The following is a 15,970-nucleotide window of genomic DNA, read 5'->3' as shown; positions in this document are numbered from 1 at the left end:
GAAGTCTCCAAGTGATAGGAACAAACTACATATCACACATTACTCAGGTTTCTCCTTTGCAAGTGAAGAGAGTTTCCTTAGGAAGCCTTAGATCTAGTTTAGTTACGGTAATCACATGTGCTTCTTATAGAAGGTGCCAGTTCCCCAATGAATAAATCTGGAGTAGCAAAGGCTGGCGACAGAGTAGAAGTCTCTTGTGTTCTGCCATATCACAGTCCCTAATCCCAAACATTCAGAAATCTAGGAAAAGCATTCCAACCTGGGTCCTTTGTTTGTATTATTGATCCAAATGCTTCCTATTGGTGGATCATTTCTAGAAGCAACTGTGCAAGGTCTCAATATTACTAAGAAATTTCTAACAAGTAAATGACCCAACAATGAATTTAGGTTCCTCATCCTGCATAGGATGGAAGATTGAACTAAATCAGAGGTGTCAAACAAGTGGTCATGTGGCCCACAATATTGTCCAGTTCTACCTGAACCAGATTAAAATGTTATTTGTACATATTTAATAAAATTAATAAAAATATAATAAAATATAGATAATTTTAATTTGTGACTTTCCAAGTCAATATGCAGTCAGCAGGGATTGTTATCTATGATTCAAAGCCCCTCATTTCCATTTGATTTTTACATCCTCACATGTAAAAATTGTTGTTCAGTCATTTCAGTCATGTCCAACCCCATGTAACCCCACTGGTGGTTTTCTTGGCAATGAAGTTGGAATGATTTGCCATTTCCTTCTTTAGTTCATTTCACAGATGAGGTAACTGAGGCAAAGACTGTCTTTGCCATTTTCTTCTCTAGTTCATTTTACAATCACTGGACTAGATGATCTCTAAAGGAACTTCCAGCATTCTAAAACCATTTCACACTTATGAATGTTATTAGGAGGCAGTGTGACTTCGATTGGATAGACATGGAGACAGAAAATTCGGCCACATTTGAATGCTTGTCATCTCAGTTTCTCCTTTTATGAATCAGATGATCTGAGAGGCAGAATAATTTCAATAGAAAGAACATTGACTTTCAAGTCAGAGGATGGGGTTCAAATCCTGATTTTCCTATTTACTCCCCATGTAACCTAGGAAAAATCACAGCATCTCTGAGCCTCCATTTCCTTTTCTGAAAAAGAAAAGTCTTAGATCAGACAACCTCTAAGGCCTTTTCTAGTTCTATGTCTGAAGCTATGAATGTTTTCAACTCTATTTTCCTATGTGCTTACTATGTAGAACTTTAGAATCATGTTCTTTGAGTGTGTCAGGTTGCTAACCTTGAGCATTTGAACATCTCTTAATCACACTAGCAAGATGTTTCAGCAATTCTGATTATTTTTAAAGTAATAAGGGAACCCTGACTGTTGTTCCTTTTTAAGGCAATTAAGTTTCTTTATTGATGACTTGAAATAGCTAGGTGCTTCAGTAGATTCTGCCATAGAGCAGAATAGATAGCACTAGATCCAAAGTCAGTAGGACTTGAGTTTAAACCCAATCTCAGACACTCAGATAAGTCACTTGACCCTGTTTATTTCAGTTTCCTCATCTGTAAAATGAGTTGGATAAATTAATGGCAAACCGTTCCAGTATCTTAGCCAAGAAAACCTCAAATGGGGTCACAAAGAATCAGACATGACTGAAATAAATGAATAACTGATGATTTCCTTCATATAGTAGATCAGAGTAGATGCTATGTGTGTTCATGCTAATTTTCAGAAACTTGAAAGCTATCATTGCCAATTGCAGGAAAAATAATTTTCATGGCCTCTTTATTCCCTTTTTAGCATTCATTCCTCCTGAAGTAGGGTGTTATGCACTCAATTTGCCTTGCCTAACCAAGGTTTGTTTTCTATGGTGACCCAAATGTTCAGTTTCTTAGATTCTTTTTGACCTATTCTTCACTCCCAGCCCACATCAATCTATGTCCCATCTCCTCAAGTCTTCATTCTCTGTTGAGATATTCTGTAAGTAATTAGTACCAAGGTGTAAATGACTGATAATGGTCAAAGTGTTCCACCTTCCAGACAACATTTGCATTTTAACAAGGGCCTTTAATATATGAACCCAATGGAGTCATGAGAAATCCAGTTCAATTGCAGGCCAATGCAGAAGAGATTAGGGAAATTTCAATCCTTCACAACTCATCATTTAACATATTTTATTTATTAATTTGTCTACCCCCATGACCAGTTCAGTAGCCAATTTAAAGAAATGTAATTGATTTGAATGTTACCTTATAGACTCATAAAATGATTAGGGAACCTAGAAATGCTACTTTATAACAGAGAATCTATGACCCAGAGCAGGAAAGTGACTTTTTTAAGGTCAACCTCCTAATTATATGCAGAATAGAAATGGAACCTGGATTCCCAATGCTTTCTCTAAATGCTTGCCCTTAGTCTCATTAGTCAAATCAAAGGATGAACTATATTCCAATCATAGGATTCCATATGACGTCCTCCAGTCCAATAGAAGTAGCTGCTAAAAAGTTACTGAAAATTCCTTTTTTCCTTCTTTTCTCTAGGTTCTAAGAGACCTTCCCCTGGTCCCAATAGACTATTGTAGCCATTACTTTTTTTTTAGGATTTTTTTTTGCAAGGCAAATGAGGTTAAGTGGCTTGCCCCAAGGCCACATAGCTAGGTAATTATTAAGTGTCTGAGACTGGATTTGAACCCAGGTACTCCTGACTCCAGGGCTGGTGCTTTATCTACTACGCCACCTAGTGGCCCTATTGTAGCCATTACTTGTGCAATTTTCTACCTTGTGGGTTCTTTTTATTTTTATTTTTGGTCAGAACCTATGATTTCATCTGAAGGGTAGAAAACCCTTCCAATGGTGCAGCTTGGTAAAATGATTTAACTATAACTTAATGTCTTGCTTCTGGTCTTGCATCATTTTTTTGTTGTTTTTTTTGTTTTGTTTAGTTTTTGCAAGGCAATGGGGTTAAGTGACTTGCCCAAGGCCATACAACTAGGTAATTATTAAGTGTCTGAGGTCGGATATGAACTCAGGTACTCCTGACTCCAGGGCAGGTGCTCTATCCACTGCAACACCTAGCCGCCCCCTGCATAATTTTTTCTAATGATTCTATTTGTTAGAAATAGCTTGTTTAAATGGAACCAAAATCTACCACCAGTTCTACTTCAGCCTTCTGAATCAATTCAGATCAATTCTTATCATATATTCCACAAAATGGTGTTAAATTATTTCATTATTCAATCATCTCTACAAGAAAACTATATTTAAAAAACCCCCACTGAACTAAGAGTCAGAAGACCTGAATTCTAGGCCCTACCTCATTTTAGGTAATGCAACTTTTTAAACAGAGATCACAAAATTCAGCACTGTCTCTTGTATGTCTTATTTCTCTGCCTCTATCTTTTTCTCTCTGTCTCTTTCTCATTCTTACACACATACACACACACACACACACACACACACACACACACACACACACACACACCAGTTCTTATCACTCTACTTTCCTCCAAAGTAGGACAGAGGCTAAAATCAATCAATCAATATTTTACAGAAAAGACTACTTTTTCCCAATATCCAAACAATGAATCTTTTGTTAATGATCAGAGCTCTGGCTTCTAGAATAGAATTTGAATAAAGTAAAATATTTGTTGAATGAAATTGAAAAGGAGTAAAGCTTACAAATAAGGATTTAGACAATAATTTAAGAGATCTGCATTCTGCAGTAATTTCTCCAGTATTTCTCCAGTCCTATCACAAACTAACTGTGTGAACTTGAACAAATTACTTGATCTCATTGTTTCTCAATTTCATCTTCTATAAAAATATTTTATCTGCCCTGCCTCACCAGATTGTTTTGAGGAATAAATGAGATAATGTATGCAAAGGAGCCTTGCAAACTTTAAAGTGCCACATAAACCTGAGATATAATTTTTATTTTTGTTATTAAACGGATGATCAATATAATCAGCTCATTCTATACTGTCAATAAGATTGTAACTTCCTCAGAAGTTTACCATTTCTTAACAATTCAATTGTTTATCTTATTACTTCAAAAATGTGTGATTACGTCACCTCATTTTAAGTAATATAATTTTGTAAACAGAGACCATAAAATTCTGTTCTATTTCTTTTATTTATCTCTTATCTCTCTGCCTCTATATGATTCTCTGTCTGTCTCTCTCTCTGTCTCTCTCCACACACACACACACACACACACACACATACACACACCAGTTCTTATCCATCTCCCTTCCTCCAAATCAGGATATAGGCTAAAACCATCAATCAATATTTAAAAGACTAGTTTTTTCCCCAATGCCCAAACAATGTCTATTCTGCTAAGGAACAGAGTTCTGGCCTCTAGGATAATGACTTTCATAAAAGAAAGTATTTGTTGAATGAAATTGAAAAGGAATAAAACTCACAAATAAGAATTTAGACTATAATTTAGTTATAGTTATTTCTCTAGTATAAAACTAGTTTCTAGAAAACAATTCCCTGGCAGTATTTAAAATAATTTATCCCTTGGGTATATAATGAGGGTATTATTCATTCCTATAAACTGGATATAAATAGATAAGTTTTCAATCCCTATGCTTCTCAGCTAACAAATTAGTTGCTAGGATTAATTATCATCTTCAACAATTTTAAATTCCCATTTTTTATAACCTTCAAGAGCTTCTTTCACAGAATGAGAAAGCAGATGACTGAAGTGGATAGGATTATAAATAGAAATACTCAATGTACTGTCCTTGAAATTAGTCTTTGTGATAGGCAACATGGGCATTCTCCCCAGTTTACAGATAAAATGATTGAAGTCCAATGAAATAAAGGATATTCAACTATAAGTAGAGATAGAATTTGAATACAGCTCTTCTAATTCAAAGCCCAGAGTCCTTTCTATCATATCTAGCTATTGTTGTACAGTTATATTTGACTCCATGTGACTTCATTTGGGATTTTCTTGGCAAAGAAACTGGAGTGGTTAGCTATTTTGTTTCCAGTTCATTTTACAGAAGTGAAAACCAAAGCAAACAGGACTAAATGACTTGACAATGTCACACAGCTAGAATGTGTCTGAGACAGAATTTGAACTTAAATCTTCCTGATTCCAGACCCAATGCTAACCTAAGCTGCCCCGCTATGTCTGACTCTAGCAAAAAGGAAAGAAATCAGAGATGCGGATGTAAAATCAAACAAAATGCTCACTCACAATTTTCAAAATTTCTAAGACTAAATCACACTTTCTGTTTCCTTAGTTTCCTCTACATCATCTTTTACATCTTTTTCAGCATTCTATGAAGCTTAGAGGTTCAGTAAATATATATAACTAAATATTCAGGTCCTCTTTTCTTTCTATGCATGATGAACTCCTGGATAATAGGAAGCAAATCTTTTTTATAGGTTATGTAAAATTTTCAGATCACTCATAAACTCGACAAAAATATTAAACAATTGGATGGAAAATGTTTAACCCATAGTCAAAAGACTAGAAGAAATCCACTATGGATTTAAAGAACTGTAATGCATTCTGTTCCTACTTTCCATTCTAATGTGGCTTAATTTGTGTAGATGTTAGTAGAAGGAATGCAGCATCTGTTGTAGGTATGGTCAATATTCCCTCTTTGTCTAGGAATAAAGGAAGGAAAAGTGTTTAATAGAATGATGCATGCATTTTTCAGAGGTGGCTAATGTGAAAATTTGTTTTGCTTGACTTAGTATACATGTTAATATGTTTATAAGTTTTTTCCCATTTGGGGAGGAAGGAAGGAAGGAAGGAAGGAAGGAAGGAAGGAAGGAAGGAAGGAAGGAAGGAAGGAAGGAAGGAAGGAAAGAAGGAAGGAAGGAAGGAAGGAAGAAAGGATAAAATAGAGTAAAACAGTAAAGAGGGAGAGGAAAAAGAAAGAAAGAGTTGAAAGGACTTTGAAACATTTTTTGAATATGCAGAAGAGAACAAACAGGAAAAACCAGAAAGAATCATAGAGAAGCAGCGTAGTTTTCAGAGTTTCATATTGCCAGGCATGATGGTGCATACCTGTGCTCTTTTCTCTGCTATCAGTGAGGCTGATGTTGGTGGATTGCTTGAGCCCAGGTGTTCTGAGCTACAGAGATCTGGACCAATTGGTTGTTCATGAAAATAGTCTAATATATTGAGTTTCTAAGAACAGGGGAACAATTTCCAGTAGAGTTGAACCCAGAAGGGAAAACCAATCCAATTCAGAAAAAAATGGAGTAAACCAAAGTAGATCAATAGTGGTTTTCAGTTAACTGACTTATTCACCATCTTTGTGAATGATAAGGCCAAAATTATATATAATGGATTATTTAAAATGCTTTTCAATCATTTATTCTTTTTTATCCTTGAAGCAATATTGAGCCAGTGCAAGTTCTTGAGCCAAATAGTGGCATAATCAGACCTATACTTTGGGAAGTTTGGGCAATTTGTCTGATAGATGGATGATGCAGAAAAAACCTGAAGCCTGGAAATACAACAAGAAGTTGTTTTTTGATCCAAATGAGGTACTTGAGGGGCAGCTAGGTGGCGCAGTGGATAGAGCACCAGCACTGGAGTCAGGAGGACCTGAGTTCAAATCCAGTCTCAGACACATACCTAGCTGTGTGTCCTTGGGCAAGCCATTTAACCCCACTGCCTTGCCAAAGGGGAAAAAAAGAGGTTTATATTAGATATGTTGTGGCAGAACTGACAAGACTCTTACCCTGATGATCCTCCTAATACTAATTGGTGAGAGTTTCTGATGACCCACTACATCCAGGGGACTTCAGCCATGCTATCCTATGTTTTCTTTTCCATGTCTTCTCACCAGTTATCTGCCCAACACCATGGACATACCCTCTTCCCTGCCCCCCCCCCCACATCTGTTTTCCAGTTCTGGCATAAACAGATCAAATCTATACTGTATTTGCTACAGAATAAGTTAATGTATTCCCTATGGATTCAATCATCATCCCTGAAACTTTCCAGATCAAAGTATCTCTCCTTGATTATCATTACTTCATGCGTGTTGTCTCCCCCATTTGACTGTAAGCTTCCGGAAGGTAAGCATTATTATCACTTTATATTTGTGTCCAACTGCTTAGCACAGTGCTTTTTCACTAATTTATTTATTTAGTCAAGATTTGTCAAATTTCTTTGTCCCTTTACACATATTACCTCATTTGATCCTTATAATAACTTTATGAGATAGGTATAATTATTCCCATTTTACAGATAAGAAAATGGAGACTGAGAAAGGTAATAAGAGTATGATGGAAGGTTCAAATTCATGTCTTCCTTACTCTAAGTCCAGTGCTCTATCTGCTGTTTTCCAAGCATATACTCACTCTAGTTTTTTTTTTTCATTTGGACTGTGATCTCTAAACATCATTCCAGCTATAAATCCTATGATTCTATAATAATTTCTCCCTTTCTATTTTGATTCTATCCTGTTCACATTCATCTTAAATTATAAGACCCACAGCTAAACCCTATTTTCTATGTATTCTAATTAGTGAAGAAGAAAACAACTTCTTCCCTTAATCTGTACACATTGTTTCTATTAATGAAGTCTAAAACTGGATGTGCCTTTTCAACAACTGCATCACTTTCATTGTCTCAAATTAAACTCATGGTGTATCCAGATGACAGTCTTGTAAAGTTGATTGTTTCTCAACTGAATTTAGCATTTTATGATTGTCTGTTATATTTCATCTTGTTCAAACTTGTTGAGATTGTTAAAAATAGTTTTTTCCTTCCCAAGTACACATTCCTCTCAAATTCAAGAAGCCTGATTTTGAGTCTAAAGTTGCTGAAAAATAAAGTCTATTAAACATAATAAAACCAATGACTGCATCCAATCACAGACTACCAGTGACTACTCACCAAGTTGCCATATGTTGGGTATGATTGTTTAATAGCTATAAATTGATGTAACTGTTCTATAATACAGAATATATTTATTCATATCTTGACTATAAAAATATCAGGACAGTTTTTGTCAACTACCTTATTTCAATCAAGTTATGGTGCATGACTAATTTAAATTCTTCTTGGACTAGGTTGTTTTATGCTTTGATTCACAACTATGACAACACTTGTAACATACTGATATTAAAAAATGAGACTCTGAGGTAGTCAATAGTTTAGCATCATTGAATGGGAATATTATATAGTGGAAATACCATTGAATTTGAAGTCAGAGGACCTTGGTTTCTGGCAGTGCAGAAAATAATTACCATGTAAAAGATAAGAAGAAAGATAACCAATGATTAGTCTAATCAGCACAGGTTCTACATTTATCATTCAATTTTTAAACACAAGTATAAATAAGAGTTAGCTTTGGGGGAAACTGGGGCAGAGCCAAGATGGTGGCAAGAAGGCAGGAATTCCCAGAAACTCATTCTCCAAAAAACTCCAAAAGCTATAAAATTATGACTCTAGCCAAAATTTAGATACAACCCCACAGAAAGACTGAGTGATACAATTTCCCAGTCCAAGTGTACTTAGAAGATCCACAGGAAAGGTCTGTTTCACCAGGATGGAGGTTACAAAGAGCCTCAGTGCAGCTACAGTGCAGCCCAGCCCAGCCCAGCCCAGCTGCACTGCAGCAAACCAGCACCAGCCTTCCAGGAAGAGCCCATGTGGCCCTGGGTCCTTGGAGTAGTTTCCAGACCTCTTTGCCCAGGGATCACCAAGAATAGCCTGAAGCAGTGGTGAGAGAACGCTGCTGCACCAGAGTAAGTATGGAGTAGAGCACCAGCCTTACAGTCTTGCTATGAGAACCTGCAGCAGCAATCTGGGACACCAGCCTGTACTTCCAGAGCACCCATCCCACAGAAGGTAAGGGAGTTGGGGAAGAATGCAGAGGTCTTTCTACTCTCCTTGGCATAGGACTCAGCTGTTTGCCCACACCCAAATTCAGGTTGTAGTTTGGGCTCCCATACCACCATAGCAGAGCAGGGATTCTCCTCATAGCTCCAGGGCAGAGCAGAGGGCTGTGGTCATCCATATACCAGAATACAAGAAAAGAGCAAGGCAAGAACAGAGCACAGGCAAGAGAACAGTCAAAGCTTCTCACAAGACCTTGGAGGAATTAAGTTCCCTGTTGGGTGTCCCAAAAAAATTCCTCAGTCATAGGCTGAGGAAATGAAAAGCAACAGAAAAAGAAGAATCTGATCATAGAAAATTACTTTGGTCCCATGGAGGATCAAAATACATACTCAGAAGATGACAAAGTCAAAGGTTCTGTATCCATAACCTCCAAGAGAATAGAAAATGGCCTCAGGCTGTCAATGAGCTCAAAAAAGACTTTGAAAAGCAATTAAGGGAGGTAGAGGAAAAATTAATTGGAGGAATGAGAGTGATGCAGATAAATCACAAAAACCAAGTCAGCAGCTTTATGAAAGAAATACAAAGAAATACTGAAGAAAATAAAATGTTAAAAACTAATTTAGGTCAAATGGAAAAAGCAATACAAAAGGCAAATGAGGAGAAGAATGTCTTAAAAAACAGAACTGGTCAGTTGGAAAAGGAAATAAAAAAGCTCTCTGAAGAAAATAAATCCTTTAAACATAGACTGGAACTAAAGGAAGTGGATGACTTTGAGAGAAATCAGAAAGAAACAAAACTATAGCAAAAGAATCAAAAATTAGACAAAAATGTGAACTATCTCATTGGAAAAACAATCAACCTCAAAACAGATCCAGAAGAGAAAATTAAAAAATTATTGGGCTACCTGAAAGTCATGACCAGGAAAAGAACCTAGACTTCATTTTTCAAGAAATAATACAGGGGGCGGCTAGGTGGTGCAGTGGATAAAGCACCAGCCCTGGAGTCAGGAGTACCTGGGTTCAAATCCAGTCTCAGACACTTAATAATTACCTAGCTGTGTGGTCTTGGGCAAGCCACTTAACCCCACTGCCTTGCAAAAACCTAAAAAAAATAATACAGCAAAATTGCCCTGAGATCTTAGAAGGAGAGGGTAAAATAGAAATTAAGAGAATTCACTAATCATCTCCTGAAAGAGATTGCAAAAGAAAAGATCCCAGGAATATTATATACAAATTCTAAAACTCCCAAGTAAAGAGAAAATACTAAAAGCTGCAATAAACAAACAATTTAACTACCATGGCTCTATAGTCAGGATCTGACAGCATCTACATTAGGGGCTTGTATGGCTTGGAATATGACATTCCAGAAGGCAAAAGATCTTGGTTTATAACTGAGAATCAACTACCCAGCAAAACTGAACATCCTTTTTTAGGGGAAAAGATGAATTTTCAATGAAACGGGGGACTTTCAAACTCTCCTATTGGAACAACCAGAGCTGAACAGAAAGTTTGGTCTCCAAGTAAAGGACTCAGGTGAACCACAGAAGGGGTGGAAGAGAAGGATTAATTATGAGGAACTTAATGATGTTGAACTGTTTGCAATGCTGCATGGGAAGAAGATACTGATAACTCATATGAACTTTCTCATACATAAGAGCAGTTAGAAGGAGCATATATAGATAGACAAGGCACAGGAAGGAGCTGAATATAATGGTATAATATCATAATAAGATGGAGTCAATGGGTGATAAAGGAAAGTACTGGGAGTAAGGGAAAAGAGAGGAAGAAGGGGCTAAGATATTTCACATAAGGGCCAAGATAAAACTTTTTCAGTGGAGTGGAATGGGGAAAGGTGAGGGGGAATGAGTGAGCCTTCATTCTCATTAGAAATGGCTCAGAGAGGAAATAACATACACAATAGGGTATAGAAATCTATCTCACCCTACAGAAAAATGAGAGGAAAGAGATAGGATAAGGGGGAATGGAGGGAGGGAAGGGGAAATAGGTGATAAAAGAGAGGGAAGATGGTGGGAAAGGGTACTTAGATACAACACACTTCTGAGCAAGAACAGGGTGAAAGGAGAGAGAGAGAATAGAATAAATGAGAGTAGGGAGGAATCAAGTGAAGGGAAATACATAGTAACTGTGGTAAAAATAGTGAAGCAACTTCTCTGGTGGACTCATGATAAAGAAGGCAATTCCTCCCAGAGACAGAGCTGTTGGAATATGAACAAAGACTGAAATACACTTTTCTTTCTCTCTCACTATTCTTGAGGTTTCTCTATCTTTTTTTGGGGGGGGTTATGTTTACTATCACAACAAGATTATTGTAACAATATAAAATGAATAAGCCAAAATAAAAAGTTAGTTTTTATATATCACTTTAAGGTCTGCAAAGCACTTCATAAATATTATCTCATTTTATTCTTACAACAACTCTGGAAGAAAAGCATTATTGTTATTATTTCAGTTTCACAGATGAAGAAAAAGAGGCAAAGGTTAAATGTCTAGCCAAAATAACACAATAGGAAGTATTAAAGACTAAATTGGACCCAGATTTTCCTGACTTCAGGCTCAACACTATATCCACTCAGCCAACTGGTTATTTTATTTTATTTTTACTTTTGCAAGGAAATGGGGTTAAGTGATTTGTCCAAGGTCACAAAGCTAAGTAAATATTAAATATCTGAGGTCAGATTTGAATTCAGGTCCTCCTAACTCCATGGCTGGTGCTCTATCCACTGCATCACCTAGCTGCTCCTATCTTGTTATTTTAATCCAAAAATATTTCTTTCCCATGGAAGGATTTATGTGAAATTTATATGAAATTTATGTGAAGTAGTCAATAAACAAAGCAAGCAATTACTAAGAACCAAATATATGCCTGGAACTATACTATGGCCTAGGGAGATAAAGATGGCAAAGTTAGCAACAATAAGAAGAAATACGAGAAGAACCAGAGACATGGCTACAACATAATTGAAAATAATATTAAAACAAAGTCATACATGGTGTTATTTATAATGATTATCTAATCCTTGGGAATAATTAGATGGCCAAATGGATATAGTTAGACCTAGAGTGAGGAAGACTCATCTTCATTAGTTCAGAACTGACCTCAGTCACTGCATAAGTCTGAACAAGTCACTTAACCCTGTTTATTCCAGTTTCTCATCTGTAAAATAAACTGGAAAAGGAAATGGCAAACACTTTAGTATCTTTGCCAAGAAAACTCCAAATAGGGTCACAAAGAGTCAGATACAACTGAAAAATGACTGAAAATATAATCCCTTCAGAAAGGTTTAAGAAATGAAAGTCCCTTCCTTTGGTAAAAAAGATGGAGCAAGTTGTGGATGCATAATGTTGTCTATCTGTTAAAACTAGTTTTCATTAATGGTTGGTGTTTGGGGGCTGCTGTGGTTCTTAAGGTTGTTGGGTTGGGTCTGGGATTATATCCACCAATTTTTTGTTATAAAAAATGAAAGTCACCAAACATAATTTTAATAATGAAAATATTACTTAATCTCAAAATGTTTCTAAAAAGTTCTTTATTAAGTGAATTTTATGTGAAGTTGTAAATAAACCACCATTGCAAAGATGGCAAAGTTAGCAAACCACCATTTTTTTGATCATCTCTGGTTATGGGACTATGGAGGTATACAAAGTAGTATATGAATATGAAACCTGCCTTCAAAAAGCTTAGAATCTAGTTGAGATAAACTAAAATAACAGAAAAGCTAAATTTAACTCAGTTTATAAAGGTTATAACTCAGTTATATATAAACCAGTTATAAAGGTTATAATATTTGTCATATTATAAGTACTATAAGGTTCCAGAGATGAAGAAATAGGAAAATTTCATGGAATTTTAAGAGGCTTCAATTGGGTCTTGAAAGATGAAAACACATTCTGAGTTTCTTTTGGGGGATGAGTATAGAAACAGGAGCAACAGTTTAAGTCTGGCATCCTAGGGTCTTCAAACTAGAATAATTTCAAATATGTCCCATTTGAAGGAAATTCAATGTACAAAAAAAATTACTTTTAAAAGATAAATGAGGAGACTGGTTATGAAAGGATCCTTTATTAACCATGTTTTCTCTAGGATCCTGACAAGCAGCAAACTCTCCAGTGGAATAATGTGACTGACTTAACCCCCAACTTTTCCAGAACAGATCAATCTCATGAAGCTTATATAGACACTTGTACACATACAGTACAGCTCCCATTATCTTAAAAGGATCATAGGTAGATATTCTCAATCTTTAATTAACCTCTCTTTACTGTTTGCCTAAAATTGTGTAACAAACCCAATGTCAAATATGACCCTTGAAATGGTCACCCTGTAATCCACAGTCAGGAAACTTCTTTGACACAGTAAATATCACTGTGTTCCACTTTGCAAAGGTGAGGTTTAAACAAGGTTAACAACTTTGATGATAATAATTCAATGCTATTGTTTTATTATACAGGAATGCAAATTTCCTTTCAGAGAAATTCTAGACTATGTAGCAGATTGGAATTGATGACAGAAATTAAAACTGATAAATTCATTTCCTTGATTAATACAATGTATTCTAGTGCTCCTTCTTAAGGCAATAAAATATAAGCTCATTGAGCACAAGTACTGTTTCTCCTTTTATCCTTATATTCACAGAGCCTAATATAATAACTTGCATAGAGTAGGTACCTAATGAATGCTCCCTGTTGTTGAAGACTTCGGTGACCTCAACATATGAATCTGTTTTTCTGGGATTTTTTACACTTTCTTTGAACTACATAATGAGGTTCTAGCTAGATGATTAGAAGAGAGCTTAGAAGAGAAATTGAAACTAGAATAACAAACCAACTAGGCTGGATTTCATTAGATTCAAAAGAACCCATGCTTTTAAAATGTAGACCCATATTATCTTTCAAAACAAAACAGGAAATTTTAATAAATAGTTCAAATGATTATTTTGAGTCATATGATTTGCCTTAACTATATTGATTATATCAATAATTTCAAATTATATCAGGTTAGGAAATGGCCAGTGAAGAATAAGACAAATAACTAAGTAGAGATTCTTTCAAATGGTCAAAGATATTTTGATGAAAGGAGATCATTAAGAAATTTGAGTTTTAAAATTGACAGGGATTTCAGAGATCATCTACTCCAATTTATTCATTTTAGAAAAAAAGAAACTGAAATTCACTGAAGTGTGTTGACCCAGGACAAAGATTCATTTAGTCACAGAACTGAAAATAGAAACCAGGTCCTTCAGTCAGAAGGACAAAGGATTTCAAATTGCAAGGTACTTTAATTCAGATTATGTGATCACAAGATTTAGTACTACAAATGACCCTAGAAATTATCTAATCCAATGCCAACTGTTTGCAAATAAAACTAGAGACATGAAATGATTTGTTCAAAGTCACATAGATGAACAGGAATAATCAGGGACTCAAAGTGAAATCCTCTTTCCACTGTGCTATCCTAAGGCAAATGTTCAGTCATGAACCTTCTGGGCCACTCCATATCTGTTGACTGATTTGCTAAATAACCAATACATCATAAGTGTCAAAACTCAACATAATTCAGAATGAAAGAGTGGGGAAATTTCATGACATCTCAAAGTAGTAGAATCCTTTGCTATACACTCAACACATCTGTTCATAGATTTGCTAAATAACCAGTAAATCATAAGTGTCAAAACTCAAAAAAAATAGTTCAAAATGAAATAGTGGGGAAATTTCATGGGAACCCAAAATAACAGTCCTTTGCTAAGGTTTCCCCCTCTCTATAAATAAGAACTTTTTTGTGGATACTGTGAAACACCTTCACTATACATAAGCTAAAGATATGCTTCTGCCTGTTTGACAGTACTCTTGATGCTCTGGTTCAGTTATCATATTTACCTTTTAACCAAACAGAGCAGTTTTCTGAGATTTCTCCTTCTTCTCCTTCTCCTTCTTTTCCTTCTCCTTTTCCTCTCCTTCTCCTCCTCCTCCTCCTCTTCCTCCTCCTCTTTCTTCTTCTTCTTCTTCTTCTACTACTACTACTACTTCTTTTTCTCCTTTTCTCCTCCTCCTCCTCTTCATTTCTTACTTCTCTTCTTTCTTTTCCTCCTCTTTCTCCTCTTCCTTCTTTTCTTTCTCTTCCTCCTCTTCCTCTTCTATCTCCTTCCCTTTTGAAAATATAGACTAAAGCAAGGCTTTCCAAAGGAGGCTGGGGCAGGGCAGGGTAGGGAGAGGAGGCAGGTAAAAGCCCCAGCACTTACAGCTCTTCAACTGGAGAAGAAACTTCCAGTGGAAAGCAAGTTAGAGATAGAACATAAGTGGAAAAACTCTGGTCCCTTTTTGAGAGAGGGATTGGTGAGAAAGAAGAGATTAAGTCTGAAGAAGCTAAAGAAGAGACTAAGAATCATGAAGAAGAGAAATGTGCCTTGGTTTCTTGGTTTTCACTTTCTGCCTTTGTGAGAGATGAGAGGAAATCAACAGAACAATTGTATAGGAGACCGAAAGACTGAAGACAAGAAAAATTTCTGCTCTAGTTCCCTTTGTTTGATTTAGGGACATTAAAACTCATTGATACTGTTGCCACAATTATAATTACCCTCTCCAAGGACCAGAAACCAAAAGATTCCACATAGAACTTTGGGAGAAAAAGTCTTCATCTATTTTCATTGTTTAAGACTACATTACACCTATATGGAAATTTAATTTAGCAGACATGAGACAAGGCAACTAAATTTATTTGCATTTCAAGTATATAGTAAGCAATTTAAAATACCTGTAATTTACCCAACTCCTCCACCAAGTATGTAATAAATTAAATGGTTCAACTTTGAGGACTATGCCCATTAATAACACTAGTCAAGTTTCTGAATTGCCCAATAGTGAAGTTCTATGGGCTCATTCATCAGCAGCTCACATTGATACTGTATGGACTAAACCTAGGAATAATTTCACTATGTATGAGTCCTCAATTCCCAGGCTGAGAGATGAAAACCTTTCTTTAAAAAAATCTATTAAATCATCTCAGTGAGCAAGAGTACACACACTATTGTGACTAAAAAGGAACCTTGCCACAATCCTATTGATCATGTATTGCCACCACAGTGGGTCATTTGCTGAGCAATACTGTTGTTCCTTTGTAATTGTATCTCAGATCCTCCCAAATCTAAAA

General features: G+C 35.9%; 1 long non-coding RNA gene across 3 annotated transcripts in view; it reads right to left on the bottom strand.

Moving 5' to 3' along the window:
* LOC141502416 (uncharacterized) overlaps positions 1-15,970 on the bottom strand; it is a 293,674-nt gene that overhangs the window by 137,858 nt on the left and 139,846 nt on the right. The window lies entirely within an intron of this gene.

Source organism: Macrotis lagotis, chromosome X (assembly GCF_037893015.1).
Source record: "Macrotis lagotis isolate mMagLag1 chromosome X, bilby.v1.9.chrom.fasta, whole genome shotgun sequence".
In the NCBI taxonomy this organism is placed as follows: Eukaryota; Metazoa; Chordata; class Mammalia; order Peramelemorphia; family Peramelidae; genus Macrotis; species Macrotis lagotis.
This window is presented reverse-complemented; position numbering and strand designations above follow the sequence as displayed.